The sequence below is a fragment of the Pituophis catenifer genome, unplaced genomic scaffold, assembly GCF_029215685.1.
Source record: "Pituophis catenifer annectens isolate HBS135680 unplaced genomic scaffold, rPitCat1.0.hap2 SCAF_1, whole genome shotgun sequence".
In the NCBI taxonomy this organism is placed as follows: Eukaryota; Metazoa; Chordata; class Lepidosauria; order Squamata; family Colubridae; genus Pituophis; species Pituophis catenifer.
In genome coordinates this window covers 242,775,015-242,792,666 of record NW_027256881.1, presented here as the reverse complement: position 1 = coordinate 242,792,666, position 17,652 = coordinate 242,775,015, and positions in this window count along the sequence as shown.

Genomic DNA, 17,652 nt, shown 5'->3' with positions numbered 1-17,652 from the left:
GCAGTTGACCAGTTCTGGAGAACCGGTAGCGGAAATGTTGAGTAGGTTGGAGAGCTGGTAGTAAAAATTCTGACTGGCCCTGCCGCCATCTATTCTCTGCCTCCCAAGTCTCACTGATTGGGAGGAAATGGGGATTTTGCAGTAACCTTCCCCTGGAGTGGGGTGGGAATGGAGATTTTACAGTATCCTTCCCCTGCAGGGGAATGGGAATGGAGATTTTACAGTATCCTTCCCCTGCAGGGGAATGGGAATGGAGATTTTACAGTATCCTTCCCCTGCCATGCCCACCATGCCACGCCCACCAAGCCACACTCACAGAACCGATATTAAAAAATTTTGAAATCCACCACTGCTGAGAATATATCTGCTGAAAAAGCTCCACATTGGCGACAGGAAGGGCATCCAGCCATTAAAACACTTTGCTAGCTCCATTCAGTTGCCCAGACTCTACCCCACAAGGGATTATGGGGTTGTTAAATCAAGATGATGATGAATTATAAGCATTTCGGTAAGAATCCTTCTTTGTATGGATTTTTGTGGTTCATCAATACCATATTTTCATTTCTTATTCCAATGTCAGATTTTGGAGGTCACTATAGTTCTGCCACAAATTCTCTTTCATGCCTGCTTAGTGATTTGTGTCCCTGCCAATGAATGGGTCACTTGGCAAGGAAGATTGGGGAGCTGCTTCACTGGTGAACAGACATGAAACCTTCTACAAAACAGGGAATCAACTAAGCTATGACGATGAAGGGATTGAGTTAAATTCATAAAGCAGAAAAGAAATTGTGGCCTGGTTATGACAATATGTAAAAGCATAATGTGGTTTGTTAGATTTTGGCATAGTATATTGAACAAACTCAGCCAAATTTATGGTTTACGGTCATAAACCTGGCCAACTCCAGATATACCAAGGAATGGTTTTATTTATTTTATTCAGTACTGTAGTCAGATTCATATAGCTGCTTATAAATTCACCAGCTTAGAACAGTATGTGAACCAAGCCATGCAAACTCTCCATAAAGTATGTATCTTTATGTAATGGTTAAATACTGCATGTAGGTATCTGCACAACAACCTCCCTCCCTCCCTAAACTGTGTTCAAATTAGAGGAACATTTCATTTTATTCTGCTAAGAAATCTCAGCAAGGACCAAGAGATCCTTCAGTGCAAGAGTTTTGGTGCTAGAAGTGGTTTTTGCATGCCTTTTGCTGACAAGAGCACAATGTGTGTATCAGTCGGCGCATTTTACATTGCCATAGAAACCCCAAATGCCCGTCAAGGCAGCATTCTCCTTCCAATCCATTCTAGGGAAGGCATAATTGCTGACAGCTTGTCAAGCACATCTTTGTTACCTGAACTTTAAAAGAAATAATTGTATTGGCAGGATTTTTTTTTTTAAATATCAGCAGTCAGGTTCATTACCTTGTCAAGTCTTACCACCTTTAAATTAAGAAAAGGATAGTAGTCAATTAATATTTTATTTCTCTTAGCATATGTTTATTTGTAGAAGAGAAGCCTTTTGGAACTTATGAAATATGTTCTGTCAATATTAGCTAAGTATCAAACTGTTCCACTTGATAATATATTTTGAGATGACAAAACGTGTTAAATCTTGGTCTAATTTTTTTTCAAATGGCAGTCCATATTTCTTGCTTACTGTAATTAGCAGCATGAAATTTAACAGAGTCAGCTTCTTACTTAGGAAACAAAATTAAAATGAGGGATGAGGGACTGGGCTTTTTTGAAATGCGTAGTGAGATATTAAAAAGCAGATTTTATGAAAGATGTCTTACATTTTAAACAGGAGAATAAAAAGTTGCAACAAGGTGATCTCTCTGAGTGCATGTATGTGAGAGAGAGTCTTCACAAGGCTTAGGAAGTATTAATTTCTAGTTATGTCCAAAGAGTGCCAAAGTCTAAAAAAAAAAAAGTCATTTGTAAGGATTAACATCATTACCGTGTTTCCCCGAAAATAAAACAGGGTCTTATTTTCTTTTGACACCCCCCCCAAATAGGGGCTTAGCCTTATTATCGGGGGTCTTATTATTTTGGGGGTGCAGGAGGCGGTGAGTGTGGGACTGGATGTCCCGTTGTTGCCGTTGCCTCCCCACCCTGTTCTTCGTGCCAGCCGAGTGGCCCAACATTTCCCGTCCCACCCCAATGGCAACAGCAGCCTGGCTGCTTCCCTTCCCCACCGTCTCTTTATCAAGAGGGGTGGCAGGTAGGGGGGGAAGAAGCAAGACGAGTGGAGCAAGACGTGGCTCCCCTTGCCGTCTCTTCTCCCTCCCCTCACCGGGCATGGCAGGGCTCCTGCCCCTTGCTTAGCCACTCACCCCCTTTAGGGATGCAATTTGGGAGTGGCAGGTGGGGTGGGCATGAAGCGGGACACAGGTCTTACCTTCCAAGCTCCATTACTTCCTTCGCCATTGTGTCCAGGGAAATACACTGTAAAAGAAAGCCTTCTTGTCAGTTTGAGAAGTTTGAGGGGGGGGGAAGAAGAGACGGCAAGGGGAGCCACGTCTTGCTCCACGCATCTTGTTTCTCCCCCACCCCACCTGCCACCCCTCTCAATAAAGAGACGGCGGGGAAGGGAAGCAGCCAGGCTGCTATTGTCATTGGGATGGGGTGGGACATGTTGGGCTGCTTGGCCGGCGCGAAGAACAGGGAGGGGAGGACATGTCCCCCCTCTCCCCGTCCAGCCTCGCCTCCTCAACTCATTTTGGTTGTGTGGCAAGCAACCAGAGGAAATGGTGGGAGCGGCTGCGAAAGCGTGTAAGTAGTTGGTGGGGGGGCTTATTTTGCGGAGGTGGCTTATATTATTGCATGCGCTGAAAAGCCTGATTGGGCTTATTATCCAGACATGCCTTATTTTTGGGGAAACATGGTAATAGAATAAAGGTAAGGAGTCCCTGTGGATTTCACTCTGCTAGTTGTTGCGTATTATAGGGGCCCCTGCTCTTCTCTGTTTCAAGGGCCGTTGAGCCAGCACTGTCTGAAGATGTTTCTGCAGTCATGTGGCCAACATGACATCATGGAGCGCTGTTACGTTCCCACCAAAGTGGCACTTCTTTATCTACCTGCACTTGCATGTTTCGAATTGCTAGGTGGACCAAAGCTGAGGTGAGGAAAGGAGCTCACCCCATCGCATAGCGTTCAGGTCTCAAATCTGGGCTGCCAGATTTCTCGCTGACAAGCCCAGCTAATCACTGAGCCACTTCCGGCCCCCTTAACAGAGTACCTGTACAGCTGGTTCTCGACTTATGACCACAACTGAGCCCAAAATTTCTGTTGCTAAACAAGACAGTTGTTAAATGATTTTACAACTTTTTTTGCTACAGTTGTGTTGGAAGAAACATCCTTCTGGGTTCTGCTCCAAGTGGGGAAAAAGACACTGGAAACATGGAGACTGCTTGGAAAGATGGTTTAATGGTGAACAGGATCACATGGCTTGAGTTCCTGAACAGAAAAAGGGCAGATACAGTAAATCCTCGGGTTTTTATGCTCTCTCTGGCTTTGCATTTCTTGGGGCCCCGAAAGAGTACCTGATTGGTTCATCCAGGGAAATATAATATTCTGCCTTTTTCATATTTTCTAAAATATTTCACTCTTCCAGGAAAGGGGTGGGTGCTAACCCCCTACAGTTGTTAAGTAAATCACTGCAGTTGTTAAGTTAGTAACACGATAGTTTAGTGAATCCAGCTTCCCCATTGACTTAGCTTGTCAGAAATTTGCAAAAGGTAATCACATGACCCTGGGACACTGTGTCTGAATTTTGATCACGTGATTCTGGGAATGCTGCAATGGTTGTAAATGTGAAAAACAGGCATAAGTTACTTTGTTCTGTGTTGTAACTTTGAATGGTCCTTAAATAAATTGTAAGTCAAGCACTACTTGTATTAAATTTCTTATCTGATTCCAGCAATCAGCTTTAGTCCAGCATCTTCAAATCTATGATCTGTAGTCTGTAAATCACTTGATTTGTTATACATTTCTGGGTGTAAAATTTGAAAAGCACATTTTCATCAATTCTATATTATCCACTAGAATGTGTTCTTGAAAATAAAATTTGTTGGAAACTAATGCAATTGAAGAACCAGTTTTTCTTAGACTGGGAAAAGTAAGTTCATATATATGTAGGCCTGAATATGTTTTTTGCAGTTTTTTTGCATAATTTTTATCATGCATGCCAAGAGAGAATTAGCGTCTTCCCCCTTCCCCCATTTATCTTCCTTTCTAATTGTCCATGGCCTCTTTGCCTGTTCAGATATCTGGCAACCCTAACTCACAAACAGTAACAGATTAGGCAGCGATCCATTACAAAATGTGCTAGAGAAAAGAAAGCATTGTATTGTATGATGTATGAATTATAGGAATCTTTTAATTCTGTTTTTAGTTTCCATTTTAGAAGTAGGGCTAAAGGTATTCAAAGTATAGCAAGTTTTATTTCCAAACAAAGTTAAAGTTTGTTTATTTATTTATTTATTTATTTATTTATTTATTTATTTAATTTGTATACCGCCCTTCTCCCAGAAGGGACTCAGGGCGGTGAACAGCCAAAATTAAAAAACATACAAATGCAAAAGTTAAGATAATTAAAAGAATTAAATCATTGGCTACCCAATTTAAAACCCCAAATCCATAAAATTTAAAATCCCAATTAAAAACCATTTAGGCTAGGCCGGCTTGATGAAATAAAACGTCTTCAGGGCTTTACGGAAGGTCCGGAGGTCCGGGATCAATTGTATTCCAGGAGGCAGCTCATTCCACAGGGCGGGTGCCCCCACAGAGAAGGCTCGCCCCCTGGGGGCCACCAGCCGACATTGCCTGACTGACGGCACCCTGAGGAGGCCCTCTCTGTGAGAGCGTATTGGCCGGTGGGAGGTTATTGGTAGCAGCAGGCGGTCTCGCAAATACCCTGGCCCTAAGCCATGGAGCGCTTTAAAGATGAGAACCAACACCTTAAAGCGCACCCGGAAGACCACCGAGAGCCAATGCAGCTCGCGCAGGAGAGGTGTTACGTGCGAGCGCCACGTCGCTCCCATAATCACCCGCGCAGCCGCATTCTGCACCAGTTGAAGCCTCCGGGTGCTCCTCAGGGGGAGCCCCATGTAGAGAGCGTTACAGTAGTCCAGGCGTGACATAACCAAGGCATGAGTGACTGTGCACAAGGAGTCCCGATCCAGAAAGGGGCGCAACTGGCGTATCAGGCGAACCTGATAAAAAGCCCCCCTGGCCACGGCCGTCATATGCTCTTCTAAAGACAGCCGTGTGTCCAGGAGGACGCCCAAGTTGCAAGCCCCCTCTGTGGGGGTCAGTGACTCGCCCCCAATAGCCAGCGATGGCACCAACTGGCTATACCGGGACGCCGGCATCCACAGCCACTCGGTCTTGGAAGGGTTGAGCCGAAGCCTGTTCCTCCCCATCCAGACCCGCACGGCCTCCAGACACTGGGACATCACTTCGAGGGCATCATTGGGGTGGTCTGGGGTGGAAATGTACAGCTGAGTGTCATCAGCGTACAGATGGCATCGCACCCCAAAACCACGGATGATCTCACCCAGCGGCTTCACATAAATGTTGAACAGGAGGGGCGAGAGGACCGACCCTTGCGGCACCCCGCAAGCAAGGCGCCTCGAGGTCGACCTCTGCCCCCCTGCCAACACAGACTGCGACCGGTCAGAGAGATAGGAGGAGAACCACCGCAGCACGGTGCCTCCCACCCCCAATCCCTCCAGCCGGCGCAGCATGATACCATGGTCGATGGTATCAAAAGCCGCTGAGAGATCTAACAGGACCAGAACAGAGGAACAACCCCTGTCCCGAGCCCTCCAGAGATCATCCACCAATGCGACCAATGCCGTCTCCGTGCTGTACCCAGGCCTGAAGCCGGACTGGCACGGATCTAGATAGACGGTTTCATCCAGGAACTGTGGGAGCTGTCGCGCAACCACACTCTCCACAACCTTCGCAACAAAGCGAAGGTTGGAGACCGGACGATAGTTTGCCAAAACGGCCGAGTCCAGAGAAGGCTTCTTGAGGAGGGGCCTCACCACCGCCTCTTTCAAGGCGGGAGGCAAGAAACCCTCTCTCAGAGAAGCATTTATGATCCTCTGGAGCCAGCCTCGTGTTACCTCCCGGGTGGCCAGTACCAGCCAGGAGGGGCACGGGTCCAATAAACATGTGGTTGCGTTTAACCTCCCCAGGATCCTGTCCACGTCCTCAGGAGTCACAGGGTCGAACTCATCCCAGGTAACATTCTCAAGACCAGCCTCAGTAACCCCGCCGGGATCTACCCAGTCAGAGTCCAAGCCTTCCCGGATCTGAGCGATTTTATCATGCAGATACTGTGCAAAATCCTCAGCCTGCCCTTGCAAGGGGTCTTCCCGCGCTCCCTGATGTAGGAGGGAGCGAGTCACCCTAAACAAGGCGGCTGGGCGGTTATCTGCCGATGCAATAAGAGCGGAAAAGTGGTTACGCTTTGCCGCTTTTATCGCCACTAGATAGGTCTTAATATGAGACCTAACTAGTGTTCGGTCGGATTCGGAGCGACTAGCCCTCCAACCACTCTCTAGGCGTCTTTTCCGACGCTTCATCTCCCTCAGCTCCTCGGAAAACCAAGGGGCCGGGCAGGTTCGGCGTCGGGTCAGAGGCCGCAAAGGCACAACTCGGTCCAGAGCACCGGCAGCTGTCCTATCCCAGGCAGCCACCAGATCTTCAGCCGAGTTGTGAGCCAGAGTTTCAGGAACTGGCCCAAGCTCCCTCTGGAACCTATCAGGATCCATCAGGCGCCTGGGGCGGAACCACCTGGTCGGTTCCGCCTCCCTGCAGTGGGGTGCAGCGGTCGAAAGGTCCAGTCTCAGGAGAGAATGGTCCGACCATGACAGGGGTTCAATAACTATATCCCCTATATCCAGACCACTCCGCCACTGACCAGAGATAAAAACCAAGTCCAGAGTGTGTCCTCCCACGTGAGTGGGGCCATGAATTAATTGTGTCAGGTCCATGGCTGTCATGGAAGCCATAAACTCCCGAGCCATCCCAGACGCCTCACCGGTAGATGGCAGGTTGAAATCCCCCATGACCAAAAGTCTGGGGGTATCAACCGCCACCCCGGCAATAACGTTGAGAAGCTCGGGCAGGGCCGCTGTCATGTGGCAGGGAGCCAGGTACGCGATCAGCAGGCCCACCTGCATCCCATGGCCCCACTTCACCAGGAGAGACTCACATCCGGCTATCTGAGGTGCAGTGGCCTCCCTCGGATCAAGACCTTCCTTTATAACGACCGCCACCCCCCCCACCCCTGCCCTGGACCCTTGGCTGATGGAATGCGCGGAAACCTGGTGGGCACATCTCTACGAGGGGGACCCCCCCCCTTGGCCCAGCCAGGTCTCTGTAATACCTGCCAGGTCTGCACCCCCCTCCTGTATTAGCTCACAAATGAGGGGGGCCTTAATTAACCACGGACCTGGCGTTGCACAACATCAGTCTAAGGCCTGGGCTCTGAGACTCTGGACAGCCGGGGAGACGAGAAGAGTCATGGGGGCTGAGGCATGCCACCGCTTGGAGATAGCGGGTGCGTGCCCCCACCACTTGATGTGGCCCCCCTACTCCCGCCATATCTGCCCCTCCCAACCACGGTCCTGATAGAACTGCCCTCCACCCTATCCACACTGAGCTCCTCCACACCCCGCTCCCCGCCTTCCGTTCCATGCCCCTGTAACGAGCCTGACCTATGCCCCTCCCTCCCCACCCCCCGCCCTAAGTCCCTTAAAAGATTACAAAAAGACAATTTTAAAAAACCCCACAACCCCCTCTTTGCGGCATGCCACCTCTCGGGGTTCCAAAGCCCGTCATCGAGGTAGGCCCTCGATAGAGTGGAGGGCCAAGCCTGCGAGAGGGGGGAGTCTCGCAGACCAAGAAGCTCCACTGCGGAATACATCTTGACCACAGAGGATGGGAGCAACCATATCCTAGGGGTCCATATAGAAGGTCCAGGGGAGAGACATGGAGTGGGAGTCTCAAGTTAGTCCTTTCCCTCCTTTTTTCTATTATTATGGGTTTTTATATCAACACGTAGGTTTGAGATTTTTTAAGAACGGCTAAGATTCCAAAATTATGAAAGCAAAGGAATGAAGGAATTGGGGACAGTTTGACAAAGGTTGGAGAAGAAGCAGCTCTGTGGATGAGGAGATTTAAATGAAATTGTACAAAACAAACCACATAACACATGTGGAAATCAGAAAGCAGAAATCAAAATAGTTTTTAAGACTTAGGCTTTTAGGACAAGGAAAGCTTTTTTTCAAGGTATGTTTCAAGCTAGCAGAGTCAGTATGGCCTTTCTTATTTATTTTTCTATCTGTGTTCTCCCCTAAATTCCCGTGGTTTCTAGAACCTGATGCAGCTGTTCATTAACAGATCCCATCTTGTATCAATGTTATTGATTTTACATCACAGTAATCATTGCAATGTTGGTTTTTGCATAAGCAGAACATATTAATTCTTCTCGCAACAAATCCAGGGAACAACCCTGAGGGCTATAGAAAAAAGAACTCTGGTTTATATAAGTAATAAACCTGATAGATGCTCAGTTATGCTCCCATTGGGACATCATAAGGATTATCATCATGATTCTGCTAGAAATGAATATTAAAATTTTCTTGCTCTGTTTTTCTCTGGGGGCCTATTTCTCACTTGCAGGTAAAATAGCAGAAGTGAAAATGGTATTTCTACTTTTATTGCAACCTTAAGGTCTTCCTCATATAAAATTTGTTAGGCCTTGTCACTTATTACATCATCATCATAAGCATATTTTACCTCATTTTCACTGGGGTAGTTTCTTTATCATAGCACTTTGCACTCCTGAACAAAACTGGGGAGTGGGATGACTGCTAGACATACCTCCAAGTTCACTGGATGTGTCCGTAGGCAAGAAAATCAATTACTCAGAACGTATAAATAACTTTGAAGCCTGTCAAGTCTACAGAAAGGCAAGGACACTGTGCATTTTAGCAGCATCCTAAAGGTGGAAAAAGAAGATTTAAATCTTCATCCTAGTTCAAGATTATTTGAATTTTGTTTGCAGTGATATATTGCAGTAAACGACATTGACAGTCTTATATCAAAATGTTGGTTCAGAATTTCTGTATCGTGAAGGAAGAGTAATACTTGTACTATACTACCTACAAATTATCTGTTCGACCAAAGACTGCAGAATTTTTACTTTAGTAATGACAACACCAACTGTGAATGAATTTCAACAATTCTTCTGAGTGAGGGAGCCATTTGTCTTAGACAAATGGTATTTCTTTCACAACTGGAAATATGTTGGTTCTAGTTATTCTCATTGTCAACCTTGGTTAGGCATAAGAATCAATTAGGTAACATTTGGGTTAGTTACTCTTTCAGGCCAGCCTTCCTCCACAAGGTTGTTGTTGTAGGGAAAAGAAAAGCATTCTGTATGGGTTGTACAACATACAAATACACACACTGTATTTTTATCACAGTCACTAATCAGCATGTTGAGTTTTTCAAAACAAGCAGGTAATGATAATAAAGAGAGCCAGTGGTTGATGTAGTGGTTACGGCACCAGGCTAGAAAACAGGAGACAGTGAATTCTGGTCCTGCCTTAGGCAGGAAACAAACTAGGTAGATTTGGGCCTGTCATTCTCAGCTCTAGAAAGAAGTCAATGGGAAACCACTTCTGAATTCTTGAAAAGAAAATTAATTACACTTATACAGTCAGTCACCAGGAGTCAACATGCCAGAGGCTGATGCTGACACCACCAATAATACTAATTTATTTATTTATTTATTTATTTATTTATTTGATTTGTATACCGCCCTACTCCCGAAGGACTCAGGGCGGTGAACAGCCAACAATAAAATACATAAATACACAAAATTTAAAAACCCGATAAAATCAAATTAAACTTTTTGGCCCAGACAAATTAAAATACCCCAATAATTTAAAAACAGATTAAAATTTACATATTTAAAAAGGGAAGAGATCAGGCCAAGCCCGCTTGATGGAATAAAAAGATCTTCACAGCACGGCGGAAGGAGCGCAGATCCGGGATCCTCCGTATCTCCAGGGGGAGCTCATTCCAGATGGTAGGTGCCCCCACAGAGAAGGCTCTCCCCCTAGGGGCCGCCAGTTGACACTGTTTGGCTGACGGCACCCGGAGGAGTCTCTCTCTATGGGAGCGTACTGGCCGGTGGGAGGCTATTGGTGGTAGTAGACGGTCCCGTAAATAACCAGGCCCTAAGCCATGGAGCGCTTTAAAGGTGGTAACCAAAACCTTGAAGCGCACCCGGAAGACCACCGGGAGCCAGTGCAGCTCGCGCAGGAGAGGTGTTACATGGGAGCGCCATGTCGCTCCCATTACCACCCGCGCGGCCGCATTCTGCGCCAGTTGGAGCCTCCGGGTGCTCCTCAAGGGGAGCCCCATGTAGAGAGCATTACAATAGTCCAGGCGGGAGGTGACGAGGGCATGAGTGACCGTGCGTAACGAGTCCCGATCCAGAAAGGGACGCAACTGGCGAATCAGGCGGACCTGATAAAAAATCCTCTACTAGGATTATTACTAATAATAATCTCAGATGGTAAATGCAAACCAGAGGGAGTCAACAGTAGAGGAAGCTGCATAACTATTGAATAATTTTCATTTCCAAACCAGGGAGACTTTCTGCTGTCTTCTTTTCAGAAAGCACAAAGCCCTCTTAGTAAAAAAGAAGACTAGTTGAAACAATGAATAATTGGACACCTAGAACAACACAGCACAACAGAATAAGAGTACCTACATTGAAACATGTTCCAAAGAAATAGCTAGCCCAAATATTAAAAGATGTCAATATTGTAATATCCAATACCAGCTCACTGTAAGAAACAATTAATGAATAGCATGGCTGCTGTTATAACTGATTACCTTGAATGCAAAATCAACAAAGAAGGAAAAAAGTCAAACACTGCATCACCAAAATGAAAAATCAGGCTGGAAAAAAAGACCACAAGCTAAAATCAGATGCACGCAATCTAGAACAGGTGAAAGAAAAAAAAAAACCCTGAAAACAAGAAGACCAAAGAATATCTGATTAAGAGATATCTAGAAACAAGGAAGATTAAGGAAGCAATGGAAATAATAAAGCAGCAAATAGCAATAGCTAAGCAGATCAGCAGATATGAAGCTCAAATTACACATTATAGGTAGAATCTCCAATTTCAGAAATAGTTCTACCAATTCATCAATGGAGAAACTGCAGTGAAACAGTCAACACCTAGCAAAGAGGAAACAGTGCAGTTTTGGGTGCAGCTATGGGAAAACCCAAAGTAATACAACAAGAATGCATCTTGGATAAAGGAGGTAGACAAGGTTTTTTAAAAAGGAAGGAACTGAAAGCACTTTTAATAATAGCAGAAATAGTGAAGAAAAGGGCAAGAATTACTCAGCACTAGGTAAAAATGACTTGCATGGTTTTTGGTTGAAATGTCTGACTGGTTCACGCCTACTCATTGCCCAGCAGTTTCACAACATACAGCAAGAAGATGAAGTTGAAGATTGGTTAACATCTGGCAAAACATATCTGATAATCCAACAACACAGCCAGCACTAGGCAACTATCGATTACTGCAATGCTCTCTACATGGGGCTGCCCCTGAAGACCACTTGGAGACTTCAGCTGGTGCAGAATGCGGCCGTGCGGGTAGTGATGGGAGTGTCCCAGCACTCTCATGTTACACCCCTCCTGCGGGACCTGCATTGGCTACCAGTTGCCCTCCGGGTGAGATTCAAGGTGCTGGTAATTACCTATAAAGCCCTACATGGCTTAGGCCCGGGGTATTTGGCGGACCATCTGCGGCCAGCGACAGTTCCCCATCACCCGGTGTGTTCCCACAGGGAGGGCCTCCTTGAGGTGCTGTCGGCCAGACAATGTCGGCTGGCGACCCCTAGGGAGCGGGCCTTCTCTGTGGGCGCACCTACCCTGTGGAATCAGCTCCCCCTGGGGCTCCAGGTGGCCCCTGACCTTCGCTCTTTCTGCCGTGGCCTTAAAACATGGCTATTTCGCCTGGCTGGCTGGGACTGAAGAGGTTTTAGAGGGGATTTTAATGGTTTTTATAGATTTATAGTTTTATTGGGCATTTTTAAAAGGAAGGATTGGACTGTATGTGTTTTATTGTTGTGAGCCGCCCTGAGTCCTTTTGGAGATAGGGCGGCATAATAAATAAATAAATAAATAAATAAATAAATAAATAAAAAATAAAAAATTAATTAATTAATAAATTAATAAATTAATAAATTAATAAATTAATAAATTAATAAATTAATAAATTAATAAATTAATAAATTAATAAATTAATAAATTAATAAACTATAGGCCAGTTATCAACTTACTAACAACTTTCAAATTGCTAACTGGTGGGGTAGCTGATGCAGTCCAACAGCATCTAGTTGACTATAAGTTCTTTCCATCTGAGCAGAAAGGAAACTGCCCAAATAGCAGAGGAACAAAAGATCAGCTCCTAATTGACAAGATGATTGTAGAAAACTGCAAGAGAAGGAAGATCAACTTGAATGTATCTTGGATTGATTACAAGAAGGCATTTGACTCTCTGCCACATGATTGGATAATCAAGATCTTAGAAATAATAGGAGTCAATAGAAACATTAGGAACTTGGTACAAAGATGGCACAATGGAAGACACATTTGCTAGTCAATGGTGATAGACAGGGAGAGGTTAACATCAAGAGGAGATGCACTATCACTGCTTTGTTTGTCATTCCACTGATTCTTCTTGTCAGCAATACTGAATAATTCAGACTCTGGCTATCAAACATCAAAGGCATCTCCTAGGCTAGCCCACCTCCTTTACATGGACAATCTGAAGCTGTATGGAAAAACGCTATCTGAAATAGTATCGCTCCTCAACACTGTCCATATATATAGCCAAGACATTGCAATGGAGTTTGGATGGGACAAATGTTCCACTCTCAGCATCAATAGAGGAAAACTAATGAAAACTGAAGGAATCGAGATATTCTTTATCTAATTTCTTTATTTTTGATTTATTTATTATTATTATTTCTTTATTTAATATGTTTATCTTTATTTAATAAGGTCAAGAGTTTGGATGAAGATAATCAACGCAAATACCTGGGCAGCCTTCAAGCAGACATGAAAGTGAAGAAGATATTAAAGTCCAAACTCAGTGGAGGAAATACCATCAAGCAATTAAATCCTGGGCAATTCTAGCCATTAGACACACAGCTGAAATAGTGGACTGGACTCAAGCAGAACTGGAGAGGAAGACTGGAAAATAATGACAATGAACCATGCCCTTCATCCACATAGTAATCTTGACAGACTCTACCAAGGAGAATAGGTGGGTGTGGAATGTACACCAGACAACTGACAAAGAAAAAAGACCCTAAGTTTAATATTAATTTTAAGTGGATTATATTTCCTTTGAGAGGGTAAAATATCTAGTATGACTATTATCTTCTTACTACATGAAAATTATTATAAAATTATTAACAGAGGCCTTTGATATTCTCCTATAATGTGAAAACTCAAATTATGGATTTTTGAAACACTATTATTCCATAACATTGCTACTGTCCTCAGAATAGATATGTTTTCTGATGATTTTTAAAATAAAACTTATAAACCATATCATGATTTATTTAATAAAATAAAATTAAAACTTATGTTTGAAATTACATTTTAATGAAAAAAAAGTTATGAGGCCAATCCTAAATCAGATCCTGTGCAATTTACTTACCCTGATCAAAGACTTCAAAAATGTTTTAAGTCTGCATTTTAAAAACAATTTCCCAAAGTTTCACTTTATTTGAAATACAGTTCCTCCAGTTCCCTCTCTCCCATATATCTCAAAACCAACTTCTGAATTATGGTTTCAGTCAGAACAACGGAAGCTACCTACCTTAAACCCAATTTCTTAAAAGTTAAGAATAAGCAAACCTCTGCAAAAAAACAAGATATTCAATATTGAAATATAAGTCCAGATAAATAAATAGTGTTTTATTATTTCCGGTGCTGGTGAAATCCTTCATGAGGAAAAGGGAAAGAAGCATTTGTTAAAAAAATTAAAATACTGAAAAATTTAAAATAGATGCCACCTAATGCCCAAGTAACACTTCTTGTTCCTTTTTTGTGTTTTCATAGACGTCTGAAAGTTTTCAATACCACATGTGGCAGATGCAAGGCTTTATGATACCTTATGCCATGTCAATAGATGATTTGACCCTGTGGTTTCATCCAGGGGTGAAATCTACTTACCTTCCCTACCGGTTCGGAAGTGCTTGCGCTGCACGTGCATCACGTGCGCGCTTGGACCCTCTGCGCATGCGCAAACCCTTCTGCACATGCACAGAGGATAAAAAGCAGGTTACTTCCTGGTTAAAACCAGGAAGTAACGTAGTCTGGGTGGGTGGGTGGAGTCTCGCGCTGCTGCTGCTACTGGTTCTCCAAACCACCTGCCGCTACCGCTACTGGTTCGCCCGAACCAGTGTGAACCAGTAGCATTTCACCCCTGGTTTCATCTAATTGTTAAACTGGAGCAAGATGAGAGTATGGAACTCCACAATCTTATAAGCAAAGCCCTTGGATTTGACCTCCCTCTTATCAACATTGACTGGAGCTTGCCCTGGAGAAAGAAGGGGAAATACCATGCCACTCACTCCCAACCGTGAGCCAATCTAGAAGGATACCATGATTGATGATAGCAAAGACTGTTGAGAGATCAGGGAAGCCTGGAAAGACAGACTAACCCCAACCTGTGCTTACCAGAGGTTATCAATGAACACAATCCATGCTCCTTGTGCTATAAACAGGTCTGAATATCATGGAAGTGAGAACTGAATATATCAAAAAAACAAAAAGTAAGCTCAGTGTAACTGGCATTATTTAAGTGTGTGGTAAGACAAGGAGAGCAATAAATGAGTAATAAACGGATGTGGGTTGAATGCATAAGTGACTCACCAGTAAAGACAGAATTTAACACTAACATATGAGGAATGGTTTGAGAAGAAGGGGAAGCTCAAGAAAATCAGGTCAATGGAGTTGTGTGTCAATGGTCAAAATGGCAGAGATAAGTGGACAATAGAAGCCCTGCCTGTTGTTAACAAGTGTTGCAAACATTGCATGCACATAAAGGGGGTGGGGTATGGTTTCAGTCACCAGGTAGTGTCTGACATTTTCCATCATTGACCATCCACTGCAGAGACTCTTGGGTAAGAAGTTTAAAGTTTACATTTCATTCTTAAACTTGGATGAGAAATTAAAAGGACAAAAGGCAACATATATAACAGTTGCATTGAGGTCACGAAAGCAAAAATCATTGGGCAGGATAGATGCCCAATAAAGGGGTATAATAAACAGTATTGATGTAAGCTAGATTTAATTAATTTTCCTTATCTCTCCTCCGCCCCCCTTTTAGTTCCTCTCTTACACGAGTTCTCACTGGTTTTCCTGCACTTTGCATAATGTTGCTTATCCCAAAAGGAAGAGCATGACGTGTGGCTGTGGCTGTGTTAGAAGCCTAAAAAAATCTTTCCTCAAAAAAAATATATTAAGATGTTAAAAACTGTGGTTGAACAAAATGAAATAATTCTTCACAAAATAATGAGATGACTTGGTTAATCTGCTACAACTGATTTCTGTATGCCAAATTTCACAAATAGGCCCACTTAAGCCCTTTCCCCATATACAGGTAGTCCTCGACTTATAACAGTTCGTTTAGTGACCGTTCAAAGTTACAACGGCACTGAAAAAAGTGACTTAATATGACCTTTCTTCACAGTTACGACCTTTGCAGCACCCCACAATCATGTGATCAAAATTCAGATGCTTGGTGACTGATTCATATTTATGACCGTTGCTGTACACCAAGGTCATGTAATCACCTTTTGCGACCTTCTGACAAGCCAAGTCAATGGGAAAGCCAGATTCTCTTAACAACCAGGTTACTAACTTATCAACTGTAGTGATTCACTTAACAACTGAAGCAAAAAATGTCATTAAATGGGGCAAAACTCACTTAACAATTATCTCATTTAACAAATATATTAACAACAAAAATTTTGGGCTCAATTGTGGTCATAAATTGAGGATTACCTGTAATCTATGATACAAACATTGCCTGGCAACCTCCCCCCACTTCCTGTGTATGATCCCTAGTCATCGTCAGCTAGTGATGTTCAAGTAGTGTTTCCTCCCTTATTCCAACACATCCAAGGGCAGCTTCGAGGTCACCCATTACCTTGAAGGTGAGTCAGATGACTTCAGTGACTTGAAATGGAGGCAATACAATAGAGGCAGGCTAGATGCAGATAGTACAGGTAGTCCTCGACTTACAACAGTCCATTTAGTGACTGTTCAAAGTTACAACCACACTGAAAAAAGTGATTTATGACCATTTTTCTCTGTGGTCGCACTGACCCTCTGGAATGGTTTACCCATTGGGCTCCGGACGGCCCCCGACCTCCGCACCTTCTGCGCCGACCTAAAGACATGGCTCTTTCAGCAAATTCCCTGATCTGCCGTGCATTTTAATTTGGGGGATTTGGGGTTTTTAAATCGGATTTTAACATTTTAATTCTATTTATTGTTGGGTTGTTTTATTCTGTGAGCCGCCCTGAGTCCCTCGGGAGAAGGACAGCATATAAATATGACAATCAATCAATCAATCAATCAATCAATTTTTCACATTTATGACTGCTGTAGCATCTCCATGGCCACGTGATCAAAATTCAGATGCTTGATAACTGACTCATATTTATGACAGTGTTACAGTGTCCTGGGGTCATGTAATCACCTTTTGCGACCTTCTGACAAGCAAAGTCAATGGGAAAGCTGGATTCATTTAACAACCGTGTTACTAACTTAACCAGTGCAGTGATTCACTTAACAACTGTGGCAAGAAAGGTCATAAAATGAGGCAAAATACACTCAACAAATGTCTCACTTAGTAACATAAATGTTGGGCTCAGTTGTGGTCGTAGGTCGAGGACTACCTGTACTTTCATGTTGGTATGATTTTGAACCAGCACAGGAATGGGTGTGACAAATGCCCTATGTTTATGCCCAGCCAAATGACTACATTCCTAAAGGCTCAATGTTTTAGTGAGAGCTGGCTGAAGCAAATATTCCAACTTTGGTCACTGTTTTGTGAAGCACCAGCAGCATTGCATCAATACAGGTATAATAATAGTTTGTGAGAATGAAAGCGGGAGACTGAGCACAGAGACGCCGGGGAACATTCAGATGAGACACTGCAGAGTTGGCAGCTCGATAGTGGACAGAGAAAGGGGCTCAGAAGACACACACACACACACACACACACACCCTAATTTCTTGGGCTATAAATGAAACAGGTAGAGAATTGCAGACTTGCAAGATTCTGTTAATGTAGCCTACACTAAAATAGAATTAGCTCATCTGGTTTCTGGTCAATCTGGTAAGACTGGTAACAGATTCATTTACCTGCTCCCCCCCCATCCGCCCACAATAATTGTTTTTTTAAAAAATGACAAACTAGCATCTGCACCTGAGTCACTGATGGCTCCTTCCGTAAAGCCATTTTTACTCCAAAACTGGTCCATGCATTTCTTCTGAGGACCACATCAGCTGTA